Raw genomic sequence first — 16,922 nt, 5'->3', positions numbered from 1 at the left:
AGCTCCCCATCATTCCTCTGCACCCATTGTTTTGTTTGATTTCACACAAAAAGTGATGGAGCCTGTATTACCTGGCTACCAGAAGACAAAAGACCTATAGTTACTCTCCTTTGATCATCACAGGCCACGTAGGTCTGAAAAAAGAACATCTATCTTCTTGGTTTCCCCTATCTTTCAGAAGACTTTTGCCAAGGTAGCAGTTCCGGCCACTCTTTCCACATCTCCTTCTCTTGTTGGAGGAGGCATGCCCTATCAAACTGGCGAGGAGCTAAGGTCTCCCATCCTTTAATAAATCCTTCCTGGGAGAATGAGGTGTTCTTGCAATGTCTTGTGCTTATATCGTTGCAGCAGATATCACAGTTTCCTCTAGGGTTTTCTCCCTTTCCTGGCTGCAAGTGTCTCTAAGAAAGGATGAAATAGTTACCATTATACCTCTATGGCCTGTTGTACAAGACCAGATTTATAGTGCTCAATATATACCTGATGATGAATTCATGAAACTGAAATTTGGTTCCGTTGTATCACGTAGCATGTTTCTGATAGGCCTACATGAATCATACTGCACTTCCGTGCCTATCGCATCATTCCTCCATTCTAGTTCTTCAGTTTCCACTTGCTGTGTGTTATTCCTTTCACTCGGGGAAGAAGTACCATAGCATGAAAACTTGATCCTTACTCATGTAAGCTGCTTTTAAAGACACTTTAAGGATGGTTTGAAGGCTGCTAAGTTAGGTAATTCTAGGATGAAGGTAAAACCAGATGTTTTCATATAGGATAACAATGTCTCGGTCTTGTGGACAGAGAAAGTATCCAAGTTCATGCTGAACTATCTGGTGAAAATACACTATTAGCCATTGCATCTATCCACCTATCAGCTCTTTTCAAAAATTCTGGGAAGCCCATTTACACTTCATTTAGGGGCCATCCATTAAGAAAGGCTAATCATCGATCCTATTTAGAGATTTCAAGTGGAAGTAGAATTCATTCTAGGAAGAAGAGTACAGGTCAATGAGCGTGAATAAATTCACAAGCAAATCCCTTGAGAAGCTTCTCAGTTGTTTATGGGACTTTCCCTGAGCTACATCATCTAAATTTGGGGCTTTTGGTCTAGCATTAAAGATAGTCCTGGAGCTTGACCATCTCTTCCTACAGGGAGCCTGGGCTGCAGCTGCCTAATAATATGGAAGGAGAATGAAGGTCTCTAAAAAGATTTTCACCATGCATCTTTGATCACCATCTCCAAAGCTGGTAAAAGGAGGACAAATTTATTCAGCACAGGCTTTTTTGGTTACCTAAGATATAATACCCATATTTTATCTCATGGACATATGCCAAAGATCACTGGCCTTTAAACTAAGACACCCCTCTCTCTACAGCTTCCAAACTGTAAGTCTACCTTTGAGAAAGAGATGGTAAAGAAGGGATAAAAACGTATAATGTTTGTTCTTCTCCGATTGATTCATTTCACTCAGCATAATACCCCCCACTAATAAAAAATAAATTTATTATTAAAAAAAAACAAAAAAAAACAAAAAGAAGGGATAAAAACATAACATTAATTGCATCATGCACCTCTAATATTAGACCCCTCCTTGGACACTAATGAGGTGGGGAGGAAGTAAGTAAGTTGGGGCAGGGAGGTAGGAAGCCCTCTGCACATGAAGATGTCTTAAGTATGAAACTTGAACATTGGGTCTTGAGCTTTGTCTCCAACATTTTAGTTATAACCTCACACCTCTATTGCAAATAGCCACTGAAGCAGATCAATACATTAATCATTTGAATACCACAAAGCCCCAAGCCTACATTCTCATTTCTCTCATGAGGACTATGACCTCAAGGGTAGCAAGCATCAATGTTAGGCTACCGTAAAAGGTAGCTAGGCTTTTTGACTTAGGGGGAGGTAGCCTTTGCTGCATTCTGGAGTCTGATAATGAAGACTCAAATCATAAGTCTGATAATAAGACACAGATCATACATTTATGGCATTATTTTTGGTCTAATGAATGCTGAATATTCACATAGCTGAATGGCATACCTAAGATTACTTGTGCATATATGGGTTTACACATGTTTCGATCACCTTTTATATTCAGCAAAGAAGGTGCCAGTTCATGGAGCTTATCTTTTTTTTTATTTTTAAAGCAAAATGAAACAGGACACTTTGGAAAAATAATATGTAGCTTACTTAAGAACAACACATTTATTAGGTGAATATTTTTATATTCGGGAAAACATGATGTAATCAGACCACTTGTTTTTCTGGAATCTAAAAGAAAAAGTTGCCAAATCCCCAGAAGTAGATACTTGATGTGTAAGAAAAGTTCAGTCGTTCTGAGTCTGTGAGGTAATAAACTCCAGAAACTCTCTTAAACCCGTCCCTTTGGAAGGTTTTTGCATTTGTGGACTGATGTATGTAAGTACCAAGAGCTACATCTTTGAGAACCCAAGTGTCTGGCATACTTTACTAACCTAAGCAACCGGAGAGTGAAATTAGCCTCCCTGGAAGAACAGAGTGGAATGTGCAGCCATGTGAACAAGAGATCATAAAATAAAAGACAAGCATCATGCATTCCCACTGGACTGACCTACAAAGCAACATATTCACAGGTAGAAGTAATAGAAATAGGGAGCTGATGCCACCACGGCAGTCCTTTAGTTTACATGTGGAAAATAGGCATTTTAGACTATAACTTTGTGTCGTGGCCTTTGAAAAATCTGAGGGAAAAATACTGAACTTCCTGATGCTATGGCTGATGGAATTGGAATAATTAATGAAAAAATAATATGGACATTAGCACACTGATTTAGTGGAACACTTTATTCTGATAATTAAGACTTTATGCTTTCTAAGTAGTTACCTGAAATTTAATATCCTGCAGTTTCCTGGTTAAAATGATTCTTTCTTTAGAATTCCCATTCCATGGGCCACCTGGGTGGCTCAGCTGTTGAGCGTCTGCCTTCAGCTCAGGGTGTGATCCTGGAGTCCTGGGATCGAGTCCCACACCAGGCTCCCTGCATGGAGCTTGCTTCTACCTCTGATTGTGTCTCTGCCTCTCTGTCTCTTTCTTCTCTCTGTGTGTTTTTCATGAATAAATAAATAAAATCTTAAAAAAATAGAGTTCCCATAACATTCTATATACATCACTTGCTCTTCTTACATCACAACAGAAGAGTCTGTCAATCTAGGAGCATTTGATAATGAGGATTTTGTCTTATGAGTCCTCAGTCCTATTTGGTTATTGGCAAACTAAAAATTTAACCATTTCTTAAATAAGATTTTTAAAATCCAGTGCTTGAGAGACTTGGCTGGCTTCAATCTGATTGAAAACTTGTTTAAATGCGATTGGAAAATCAGTCTACCTTGCTTTCTTCTAATAAAATGGAAACCCTAATTTTTACACATACAGAAGAAATATCTCAAGAAAACACCAAAATTTGCCAAAATAGAAAAGAGGGAAAATGTGCTTTTTAAATTTTCTTTATATTTACCTCATAATTATTATTATTAATTTTTTGGTGGCTGGAGGTACCAGAATGATGCTGTCATATACACACACAAAATACGGCTACTTTTATAAAATAACTTTTCTAAATACTTTTATAAAATACTTTTATAAATAACTTTTATTCAGGTACAATATTCAACATCTATATATCTTTAGCATCTTTTAGCATTTGTATTGGCGTCTCAACCTATAGCCTTTGGGTAATGCCAGTCTTCAGTCTATTTTATAAATAAAGTTTTTTTGGAGCACATCCACCCCGTCCTTTTACATATATGTCTTTCAAGCTACCATTACAGAATTGAGTAGTTACAATAGATACTTGGATTTTGTAAAAACTATACTATTTACTCTCTGTTTTTTTAATAAGTTGGTCAACTCCCATTAGGACATAAACACACTTGAAATTCCATTCCTTAGCAATTTTTTTTAAGATTTTATTTATTTATTCATGAGACCCAGAGAGAGAGGCAGAGACACAGGCAGAGGGAGAAGCAGTCCCTGCAGGGAGCCCGATGCGGGATTCGATCCCAGGACTCCGGGGTCATGCCCTGAGCCAAAGGCAGGCGTTCAACCACTGAGCCACCCAGGCATCCCAAATTCCATTAACCCAATCATCACATAGCTGTTTCTTTCTCTTCTCCAAATATAGCTAAATTTCTTGAAGTAACTTATTAAACTCATTGTCTCCTTTTCCTCCTTATGTGATTGCCCTTAGTTTTCTGTACCCATAATTCTACTGAATCTGGGATCCAAAATCATTCACTGTGGTTCATCCAGTTCACAGAAAATATTTTCTTTTTGTACTTGCATACAAGTGACCTTTTGGTAACGTTTTTTATTCCTCCGTTTATTTTTATAAAGCTACAGAGCATGTCTCAAATCACACCACTCTCACTTGCTAAAGATATATGTTCAGCTGTCTAATGCACATGTATGCTTGACTGTCTTCCAGAAATATCATATCCAAGGTCTGGACATCTAAACTCATCATCTCTCCAGTGATTTCTTTTTATTGTACTAAGGTAATATTATGTCTACCCAGTGGCCTAACATGAGAGGCATTTATCAGCTTACGGTATTTCTCCACACCTTTTCATAGGCTTCCACTTCCTTTTAGGAGAGAGTCTATACTCCTAAACCTGACTTACAAGTGCCATCATGGGCTGGTCCCTTCTTCCCTCTCCCTCCTTGCCTTTTAAACCTGTATCCTTTACCTTTTATAATCCAGCAAATATCACTGAGTTTATTTCAGTCTCTTGAGAGTTTCATGTTTTTTTGTTTTTTTTTTCCATCTAAATGTTTAAATATGCTCTCTCCATCTTTCTAGAATGGAGGCCAGGGATATGTGTCTCCACTCTGTGTGATTGGTAGGTTGGAAATGAGGGAAGGCATGTCTGTGTTACCACCGTATCCCTACCCCCAAGACATCCCTACCCTCAGAACACTCAGATTTGTTATCAGTTACTGTTCCTGATTTTTTAGCCCTAGAAGTTTCTGTTCTTGTTGTTACTATGATGTTTGCTTATTTGTTTTGTGGCAAACTGATGAATTTTGCAATGTGCGTGTAGGATACTAAAGTGGCTTAAGAAAGACCAGGTATTAATTGAACACCAATAAAAAATAAATTTATTTAAAAAAAAGAAAGACCAGGTACCCAATTATCACAACCATGATCTGAAAAGTTTCTGTGTTTTGATGAAAAACCATAATCATATATAAAAATATATGACTCAGAGTCTCGGGAGCAGCTACGGCTGTCTTTATTAGAGTAGAAGAGTCACTTTCTCAATGACAGCTATGGGGAAGACTAGTTACCCTTCAGGGTTACCACTTTGGGAATGCAAACTGGTGTAGCCACTCTGGAAAACAATATGGAGTGCCTCAAAAATTAAAAATAGAACTATTCTATAACCCGACAACTGTGTTATGAGGTATTTGCCTAAAGGATACAAAAATACTGATCCAAAGGGGCACATGCACCCCAATGCTGTGATAGCAGCATTATCAACAATAACCAAATTATGAAAAGAGCCCAAATGTCCATCAACTAAAGAATGGATAAAGAAGCTGTGGCCTAGGGATGCCTGGGTGGCTCCCTGGGTGCCTGGGTGGCTCAGCGGTGAGCATCTGCCTTTGGCCCAGGGCATGATACCAGGGTCTGGGATCAAGTCCCGTGTAGGGCTTCCTGCAGGAAACCTGCTTCTGCCTCTCTCTGTGTCTCTGCCTCTCTGTCTTTCATCAATCAATAAATAAATCTTTTTTAAAAAAAAGAAGCTGTGGTATATCTATATACACAATGGAATATTACTCAGCCATCAAAAGAATGAAATTTTGCCATTTGCAATGTTGTGGATAGAGCCAGACTGTATTCTGCTAAGCAAAATAAGTCAGTTAGAGAAAGACAAATATCATATGATTTCACTCATATGTGGAATTTAAGAAATAAAACAGATGAACCTATGGATTAAAGAAAAGAGGCAAAAAAAGAAACAGACTTAACTAAAGAAAACAAACTGAGGGTTGCTGGAGGGGAGGTGGGTGAGGGTGGGCTAAATGGGTGATCTCTATTAAGGAGGGCACTTGAGATGAGCACCAAGTGTCATATATGTAAGTAATGTAAGTGAACCAATATTACCCTATATGTTAACTAACTATAATTTAAATTCCTGGACAGGAAAAGTTATATTTTCTTTTCTTTTTTTAAGATTTATCCATTAATTTGGGAGAGAGAGAGAGAGAGAGAACATGATTTGGAGGGGAGCAGAGGGAGAGAATCCTCAAGCCGATTCCTCACTATGGGCAGAGCCCTATGATCCCAGGGACCATGAGATCATGACCTGGGACAAAACTAAGAGTCAGACACTCAACTGACTGAGCTACCCAGGCACCCCAGGAAAGTTATGTTTTCAGCAATATTATATATGTTGCAAATATCTTATCATTTTTCCCCATTTACTTTACTTGTTAGGATTTTTTGTTTGTTAACGTAGTTTTAAAATTTGTGCAGAGGCTAAAAATAAAGATATTAACATTTTAATTTTCATATTTCTAGTTTTACATTGGTGTTATAATAATATGAACTTGAAACCTTATTTTTTATTACTCTTAAAAGTAATTTTTAACTAATGCTTCTAATTTTTAACAAAAGGTATTTCACATTTGATTGTAATAATATAGTAATTATGATAAATTAATTTTACATTAATGGTAATAATAAATCTACCCAACATTTTTATTAGTTTAGGTAGTTGAAATGCTTAAAGATTGAAATGTAAACCACATACACAGTATGTGCTGATTTCTTCCATGTGAAGTGCTACAAATTTACAGAAGTTACTTGATACTCTGAAAATGACACATGACCTACAAATGCATCCATACTAACATCTTTCCAAAAAAACAGTCCCTATTTTAATCTATTAGATCTATAACTGGAATCAAAGAAAAAAATTGTTAAATAGACGTCAAGATAATTTGGAATTAGGTGTACAATTCATTTCAAACCCAAAATATTTCTTTCAGATTTCCAGATTTTTCCACTATCACACTTAGATTTTAAATTTAATTTCTTTTTTATTTCTTTTTTATTTTTTTTAATTTAATTTGAATAGTTAGATGATTATGTCTGCACCCTGAACCCATCAAAATGACACAATGTTTTGAAGAGATATACCCATATATCAGTACCATTAAAAATTTCCCCCCAGTTTTTGGAACAGATGGTAGGAAAAGACCTCTTGGAAATTACTTGGCTAACAGGAGCATAACTTAACAAGAATAAATAAAAATGCAAATTGATGTACTATGCTTCAAATCCTATTGAAAAAAGATTTAAAAATTTAAAAAGTAGGGTGCCTGGGTGGCTCAGCTGGTTAAGTGTCCAACTGCTGGTTTCAGTTGAGGTCCTGATCTCAGGGCCATGAGATCAAGCTCTGGGTAGAGCTCCGTGCTCAGTGGGGAGTCTACTTGCGATTCTCTCTCTCCCTCTGCCCCCCTCCCCGCTCCTGCTCTCTCTCTCTAAAAATAAATAATCTTTTTAAAAATGTAAAAAGTAGTAGAGATTTGAAAATAAAAATTGCTTTTTTTAAATACAAGGCAAAACAAGAAATGCAACAGGACCCGAAAAATATAGAAAATTAGAAACAGAAAGGTACACAATCCGCATAAAACCAACTATGGTAAAACACAGAGGTGACTGTATCTGTTTAATACACTATGACAGTGGCACGATGTCCAGACAAAAGCAATAGAGTTTAATGAAGCCTGTTATTATTTAGGTAATGATGACTACTTTTGATGACACTGCAGTAAGTACAAATAGATGCGTTAACTTCACACAATCCAGCCATTGATTAACGATATACAATTCCATGAAATTTAATTCTGAATATAAACTTTAAGGATGCAAGGTTGGATAAACACAAGTTTTTGATGGAAATAAAGCAGTTCAATCTTCTGAAGATCCACACATTTACCAGTTTACCTACTTACGAAATAAGCTTACCGAAGTTAATTCCATTTCCTGAACTCATAAAGCATGTTGGTAATATATTTGACTAAATTGTGGGATGGTGTGTGATTTAGTTTATTTTATATTTAGTTCATTTTAGTAAAGATGCTATAATACTTAGGTGATGCGGATAGAATGTTGCAATGACCATTGTGTTTTTACCTCATGGCCTAATTTCATTACTTGTACATTAAGTCAGCACATACATACTGCATCTGTGCAATTAAAAATAATATATACTCCTCCTAAGTGATACAATATTCCAATAGTATGTAATATCATAAGGTTAGTTTTCTGATATTTAATTTTTTTTTAAAGTGACAAATAGCTTGGAAAATTGATCATCTTATATCTTTATATTTTTTGACTCAGATGCTCCTTTATTTATTTTAATTATTCATTTTTTTATTTTTTGCTCTTTTAAAACTTTAAATATATTTGCACAATTATTATGCACCTGTTACAAACACCAAGACCGATCATCTCTCTGATTGTGCTTCTCTTAGGACAGAAACAATTAAGCTGGCAGAAATAAGGGTAATGCCCTGGTCACAGGCACCTCCACCACCACCATTTGCTGTAGAAAAGAATTTATTCTGAGCTAGAGACCAATTTTAATGAACTACAAATTTGATTTCAACAAATTCACAGAGAAACCTCCCACCAATTCCATTTTCTTACCTAAATGACAGACTAATGATCTCCTTTCAAATGAAAGGATCAGAGAGGAGAGTAAGTTTGTCCTAAAGCAGAGATAATTTTAGCAGACTGGGCGACTGATGCTACAATTCTATCCCATCCTGTTCTGGTTGGTGGTCTTTTCCTCCTGTTTCTCTTCATTCCTTTTATACTTTACTTTCTTCCTGGTTCATATCCCCTGCATACTACAAAGTAGTCTCTTTATTTGTTTATTTTCTCTCTCCTCTCTAGTACGCAAGCTCCATAACACAAGGATTTTGCTTGTCTGCTTGACTACCATATCCACAGTTCCTAGAACAGTACCTGCCAAATAGGATGCACTTAATATTTATTGAATTTAAGTTTTCCCTTTATCTTGATAGTTCTTATCTCCTTAATTAATGTCCCAAATCACCTATGACCAGATTTCTTACTGCCTCTGCCAAATTTCAAAAGCAAGCTGGCTACATAATTTGTCGAGTCCAGTGAAAAATGAAATTGTTTAAAAAATTCTTAAGAACTTCAAGACAAAGACAGCAGAGCATTATCCCATGTGTGGTTACCTGTCAGTGTGGGGCCCTGTATAACTGCATGGGTCTCATACCTACAAAGTCAGGCCTTTATGTTTGAAATCCTTTATGTTTAGACTTTTAAATAATCAATAAGGGAATTGAAGGTGTTCTTTAACATTCTTAGATATATCATCGCTTATAGATAACTGGCTATAAAAGGTATCAAAGTTAGGATATATGTTTGTTTAAATGAGGTATATTAATTGAATTATCAGAAAAGGAAAAGATTATAGGGAACCTCAGAGAGGGTCATAGTGCCATTTAGGGCAAACGTCTTTAAAAAAAAATTATACACAATCCAAGTTACAGTTAACTGTATGTTACTATTTGCTCTCTGTAAGGGGTAATACTAATATTAATATATTTATATTATTATACATAAAGTAATACTTACTTTCAGACTAACAGCCAGTGGATACCCAGGATTGGTAAAATTAGATCTCATTCAAATTTGAGGGGACAAAGTTGAAAGTTGAGAGAACTGGAGAAAAGACAATAAAAGACAATTGATATTCCAACAAAGATTGCCTAAGCAAAAGAGGAAACGAGTTAGTCAAGACTCAAAATTAGTGTAGCCCAAGGCAAAATGAGATCTAATGGATCAAATGAGAAATTTTGGTGCTACTGTCATATTTGCAATTCTGTTATAGCACTCCTTTTATGTAGGCACGTCCTACAGAGATGAACCAAGCAAAGTCAGAAAACAAAATTCAATCACATACAATTCAGACCCAGATTTTTCTTGGAGTTTATAGAGTTTACATCATCACAATGCCAGAAATAGTGACTACAATAATTACATAAGTGTGGTTAATCTAATGCAAAACTACATTTGTCCCAATGGGAAGCTATATTTAAACTAGCTGTGCAATGTCAAACTTAAACCCAGGATTCACTCCATTGCCCTTAAGTGCTACTCCAAAGAAACCCATCTTGTTCCTGCTTCCACTCTGGGACCTTAAAATCCCATTCTATGTGTCTTACTTCTGAATTATCTCAGTATTTGGAATTAGAAAATATGACTAAAGAACACTATAGAGAAGGAGCATTTCCCTTTTAACATAAAAACAAATGCTAACTACTCATTTTAAAAAGAAAACACAGATTTAGGATAATGCAGGCTTGCCTTCCTATTCCAATATGAAGTTTGTATCTTGTCTATAAGGGTAAAAGAATAAGATGCTATGAAGACATGGGTTTAATATGTTTATAGCAATTTAATCATTTTATCGTATATTCATTATGTGTTGCTTCTTTATTCTAGAAGCTTCTGTACTTTAACAATACTCTCCTCCCTATAACACTTGACTTTGGACAGTTTCTGGTGATTTACTTAATAATGATATCACAGATGAGTAATAGTTGTGAACAGTATTTAGTAGCCAATGATAAAAGTTTCCCTCCAAAGGAAAGTATGTGTCAGAAAGGATAAAAGAAGTTCTCAAGCAAAATTACATTTAAAAATAGGGATTTAGAGGTGGGAAAACCAGTTTTCTCAAAGCAGTGATCATACGAGAACAGCTGTGATAACTGGATCTCAGCCAAAACCTTCACAAAATCTCAACCATGTTAGGATATAGCAAAAAGGTGTCAAATCCAACCATTAGTTATCAGAAGATAGGTCTTAATTAAATATTGGGCTCATGCCATCATCATTATGTTGGAAGCAAATTAGGCAGTAGACTTGCGTCAAAATAATAAGTGGAGAAACACACCTTCACAACAATATTCAATTCATGTAATTTAGAATTAAGTCCTTTCTAACCCATATATACTTCTGACACATTTTTTGACTTGATTTAGAAATTGAAAATCTAATTTCACAATTAGACGGCTGGCGTTTAAAGAGAAGGAGTAGTGAAGTGACTTTTGTAAGTGACCCACAGTAGGTCTGTGGTTGCATACTTTCTCTTTGAATATTTATGTGACATGTATGGAGGAAAGAAATCAAGAAAAATTGTTTTTGTCATATCAATCTCCACCTCTCTCTCTCTCTCTCTCTTTTTTGGTCTGATTTAGCAATAATTTCATCACAGAAAGGCTTTCTTCCTCCCAACTATCAGAAAACCGCCAAGTTAAAAGAGAGCTGTAGTCTCTTTTCAGTCAGCCCATGCATCTTTTTCTTTAAGCTTAGTGACCCTTCACTCAACCTGCACCAGTGCTCCCTTACGTCAGGTCAATGCGGTTTACTCTTCATCAAAATTCTAATTTTCAGAGAAACTAAAGGAGTAACCTGCAGTTATAAAACTCATGGTATTCTTACAAACAAAAATAGTTGAGAAAATGTGGCAATTATAGTATCTAAAATTTTTAAATGAAGTTCCAATTTAGAAAAGAAATTTCACCTTTTAATTGTATTCATCATTTTGTTTCTGAATGTTGGCAATAAAAATACCAAGTAGTTATTGTGAGATATGTACAAAACAGAACAGGTGGGACCCCTGGGTGGCTCAGTGGGTTTAGCGCGTGCCTTCAGCCCAGGGCATGATCCTGGAGACCCGGGATCGAGTCCCCCGTTGGGCTCCCTGCATGGAGCCTGCTTCTCCCTCTGCCTGTGTCTCTGCCTCTCTCTCTGTGTCTCTCATGAATAAATAAATAAAATCTTAAAAAAAAAAGCAGAACTGGTTTCTATCTTCAAGCACATTATAACCTTAGTGAAAAGGAATGCTATATTACACAACAGCGTTTAATAAAAGCAAGAGGGCATAAGGAAACAACCGCTCAAATGACTGTCTCCTCTACCTCAGGGTCTAAACTCAACATGGTAAGGAATTTGGGACTTATTCACTCTTGAATCCTCACATCCTAGATCAGCATTAAAACAGAAACACACAGAAAATAAATAATTTGTCACAGGCAATAAATGCCATAGTAAGATGAGTATCATCAAGGATTACAGTACGCAGAAAAACAAGAGTCATGCTCATTCTAAGTCTACACATCTCGTTGTTGACATATGAGCAGCATTATGTAGGTAACGTCTGTGTGGGCATTTCAGGAAGTAGAAATGATAGGAAGAAAGGACACAGTGCCACAAAATGAGTATTATCTCGTTGTGAGGAGGGTTGTGACCAAGACTGGTTGAGACCGCAATCCCCATCAGACTGGGGTGTGTGTATGTGTTACTCTGTGTGTATAGAGAAGGGGCAAAAGGAATATGATGTGGATAGTGTTTGCAAGTCAGTATGATTAGTCAATAGAAGAATATATATATTTCAGAATAATGTTTTTCCTACATATTTTATGCCAGGACAATCTGCTTTCTCTGGTTTTAGTAATCCTGAAATTTTATTTCAAAGTAAGTCAAAGCTGAATATACTAATGGTAAAAAAAAAAAAAAAGACAAAAAAATTAAGTGATATCAGAAAACTTAACTCATGGGCCAACTTCACACGCCACCTGCTTTTGTAAATAAAGTTTTATTGGAACCCAGGCACATCCATTCATATTTTCTATGGCTGCTTTCACACTACAATGGTATAGTTGAATAGTCATGACAGAGAACATCTGGTCCACAAAGGCTAACGTACCTAAGAAAAAGAGTTTGCAAACCCTGGCTCCAGATAAAGAGCAGAAAACCGGGTGTTCCCTGGAGGAAGTGAATTTCTGTAGAAATCTATGTGCTATATGAAGACACTTCACAAAGAAACCAGCCAGCACTTTCTGAATCCATAAAAACTGAAAGTGCAAGGGGGTAAAGTAAGTCCTAGAGTAACAGGCACATCTTTATTTTTTAATAATAAATTTATTTTTTATTGGTGCTCAATTTGCCAACATACAGAATAACACCCAGTCTCATCCCGTCAAGTGCCCCCCTCAGTGCCCGCCACCCAGTCACCCCCACCCCCCGCCCTCCTCCCCTTCCACCACCCCTAGTTCGTTTCCCAGAGTTAGGAGTCTTCATGTTCTGTCTCCCTTTCTGATATTTCCTACCCATTTCTTCTCCCTTCCCTTCTATTCCCTTTCACTATTATTTATATTCCCCAAATGAATGAGACCATATAATGTTTGTCCTTCTCTGATTGACTTATTTCACTCAGCATCATACCTTCCAGTCACATCTTTAATCCTTGAGTCTCAAGTCCCAGGACATAGAGCCAATGTCATCCGTTAAAATGAAAATAGTGTGAGTGACCTCAGGGCTGAGATGATATGGGAGGTTTAACAACCACTGCAGGAATATCAAGCCAATGTGGCATAGTAAGTATGATAGTCGCTCTCTGCTGCATTAGACAACTCTTTGGTTAGGCCAATTTCTGTCTGTCTCTCTCTCTCTTTCATACACACACACACATACACACACACACACATGTGCATTTTACCAAAACAGCCCCAAAACACTCATACATTTTATAAATTCAGGAGAAAATTAATTACATCGGCCACTAATTTCCATGTATATCAAGACATTCATATTTTAATATATGATACTGGAATAATCAATTTGATTTTGAGGGTACCAGATGTCTGCATTAGTTATTTTCTAACCCTTTGTTTCAGAGTAGAAATATCAAGAAGTAAATGAATAAATAATTAACTGCTCTCAACAGGTGCTCAGTATATGTGTGCTGCAGATTATGAAGTTGGTGATAAAAAATATGATGATTTAAAGACAAAATATAATGCTTGATATGATAAGCCATATTTGCAAAGTTAATCTTTGGATCTTCTGTGTTTCTTCAAAACATTCCATGATTGAAAGAACATGGTCTTTAGAAAACAAACAGATTTGGGATTGAATTTGAGCTCTCTTAGTTATTTGGTACATGATTTTTGCAACTTGCTTAAAATCAGTGAGTCTCAGATTCCTCATCTGTAAAATGTCTTCCCAGGTAGTATTTCAGAGAGTAAGAATAAGATTAAAATGATAGAAGTGGAGCAGCCCTGATGGCTCAGCAATTTAGCGCCGCCTTGAGCCCAGGGCATGATCCTGGAGACCAGGGATCAAGTCCCACGTCAGGCTCCCTGCATGGAGCCTGCTTCTCCCTCTGCTTCTGTCACTCTGTCTCTATGTCTCTCTCTCTCTCTCTCAGGAATAAATAAATCTTTAAAAAAATTATGGAAGTGTCTTACACAGTGACTGACACAACAAATGCAGGCACTATTGTTTTTGCTGGCAGACGGTTATACAATTTATTTAGTCTACTTTTTTATAATAGTTTTGTGCTCTGAAAGTGTCATTTTTTAGACCTTGTCCAGTAAATCACAATAAACTTATTGTTAGATACCCATGTACTGTGCTGCAGTATTAACGTGGACATCCCAACAGGATGTACAGTTACCATGTAGAAGCTTTCACATGAATAATCCTGTAACAGATTATGGATCATTTAAAAGCATCAATTTTTTATAATGTATTAGGTCTAATTAAATTTCTCAAAAACCACAGTTTCCGTTATATAGTCCAAAATCCTTAACCCAAATAAGAGTAATAATATTTTAAATAGTCACCATTCCCCTCATGATAGCCTTCTCCAACTCCTCTTCATGGACTTGCCAATTAGATAAATTTCTTTTACCCAAACCCTACTTTAAATAAATAGGAATTACAGAGTTGGTGTTGACTTTATACTGATTTCTTTTCTTTTTTTTAATTTTTTTTTTATTATTTATTCATGATAGTCATAGAGAGAGGAGAGAGAGGCAGAGACACAGGCAGAGGGAGAAGCGGGCTCCATGCCAGGAGCCCGACGTGGGACTCGATCCCGGGACTCCAGGATCGCGCCCTGGGCCAAAGGCAGGCGCCAAACCGCTGAGCCACCCAGGGATCCCCTATACTGATTTCATTGGGAAGTCCAACTTCATCATTTACAATTGAAGTTCTGTTTCTCTTCTGCTTCCCAAATTGCCATTGTTTTCATAAAGTAGTTTTAAGTTCCTAGGATGGTTGCCAGTAACGACCAGGGCCTATGTTTACATTTGGCAAGAGAGTGCTTTTACACAATTGGCTAAAACTACATTGTATTGCATAACAGAACCGATTTCTTGGGGTTAGTTTATCCTTAGACCAAGAAGTTGCAACCCTTAGACATTTGAGCTGTATGTTATCTGTCAGGAGGAAGAAGAGAATAAATGAATGAATGCTAAGTAATATTCACAGCAAACAAAATGTTGTCTACAATATACTTTCAGGGTACTCCCCTTAGACCTGGGAGGTGTGAGGCTCTTGCTATTTAGCAAAGACATGGGCCACTTTCAGTTTATAGCACTTGTGGATTAACACATCTTTTATCTGGTGCAGCCCCTATTGTGGGGACTCAGAGTATTCACCCCATATCTTCTGCAGATTCTGTGCCACATATTTTTCAGTGCCCCAGGAGTGAATGTGTATCTTCTGCAAGGGCTTTTGCAATCATTACTTTGCAACACCAAAGGGTCCTTCCAACTGATACCCTCAATTGCCTCCAACTGATGTGGTGATGTGTTCTCCTGGGTTAGTCTTAAGCCATGCTCAAAAGTAGGATGGAACTCCTTTTGCAATTTGGACTTCACTTCATACTTCACTGACAGGTCCCCGTACTTCTCACTAAAGCAAGGCAGGGGTGCCATCAATATTGAAAGAGATCATCTTATCTGAATGCAATGATTATTAGTTCAAGAGAAGACATGGTTCGAAAATGTGGTTTTCTATATTTGTGCTATAAAATTCCAAGTGGTAAATTTGACATGACCAAAATGAGTTATTCACTGTTCCCTGCATAATCTGAGTAAGACTTGCAGTTGTAGTCATCATTAATAAATCACAGTTTACAGTCTTTAAGAAGGTCATTGAAAGCCAGTGTTCATGGGTGATATGTTCAACAGGGCAATATCACCAGTGTTTTTACTAATTTCCTAGGGCTGCCATAATGGATTATCACAAAGTGTGTGGATTAAAACAACAAGATTTTATTCTCTCATACTTCTGGAGGCAAAAAGTTCCAAATTAAGGTTTTAACAAGATTAGTTCTTTCTAGAGCCTCGGAGGGTGAATTAGTTCCAAACCTCTCTCGTAGCTTCTGGTTGTTGCTGGCACCTAGGTATTCTTTGCTTTGTAGGCCGATCACTCCAATCTTTACTTCCATTTTCACATGTTTTTTTCCCCTGTGTCTTCAGCCAAATTTCCCTCTTATTATAAGGACAAGAGTCATTGAATTAGGGCTTAGCCTAATCCAGTATGACCTCATCTTAATGTGGATATTTACGAAGATTCTATCTATTTCCTAATGAGGTCACATCTATCAGGAGTTAGAACTTGATCATATCTTCTGGGAAGACAAAGATGAGTAATGACATAAATAACATTAGCAAATCCATACTGTTTAAAGACAAGGGGTACTGAAGAATGAAGCTATTATTGGTGACAACACTGTTGCCTTTATTTCTCCCTAAGAGATATGAAATGAACCAATTATGGCACAGTTGACGAGAAAAGATGGTGCATAGTCACTAAGATGACCCTTCATGTATACCGTGTGGGTGATAAAACCATAAGAACCTCTTCTCTTGGGGCTCCTGGGTGGCAGTCAGTTAACTGTCTGACTCTTGGTTTCAACTCAGGTCATGATCTCAGGGTTATGAGATTGAGCCCCACACTGGGCTCCATGCTCAGGACAGAGTCGGCTTGAGTTTCTTTCTCCCTCTCCCCGTCCTGTTCACATTCTCTCTCTCTCT

The 16,922-nt window shown here is 37.0% G+C and overlaps 1 long non-coding RNA gene across 12 annotated transcripts in view; it reads right to left on the bottom strand.

Moving 5' to 3' along the window:
• The window catches only part of LOC140611659 (uncharacterized), a 355,437-nt gene that overhangs the window by 104,492 nt on the left and 234,023 nt on the right, over nt 1–16,922 (bottom strand). For 10 of the 12 annotated variants that reach the window (XR_012012751.1, XR_012012760.1, XR_012012755.1 and 7 more), the window contains 2 exons: nt 9,664–9,750; nt 2,862–3,075 (listed from right to left, as the gene is read on the bottom strand). This is a non-coding gene — a long non-coding RNA (uncharacterized lncRNA). The remainder of the gene's footprint in view (nt 1–2,861; nt 3,076–9,663; nt 9,751–16,922) is intronic. The other 2 variants (XR_012012758.1, XR_012012759.1) reach the window with 1 other exon arrangement.

This window comes from Canis lupus, chromosome 20 (assembly GCF_048164855.1).
Source record: "Canis lupus baileyi chromosome 20, mCanLup2.hap1, whole genome shotgun sequence".
In the NCBI taxonomy this organism is placed as follows: Eukaryota; Metazoa; Chordata; class Mammalia; order Carnivora; family Canidae; genus Canis; species Canis lupus.
The sequence above is the reverse complement of the archived record's forward strand: the minus strand, read 5'-3'. Positions and strand labels throughout refer to the sequence as shown.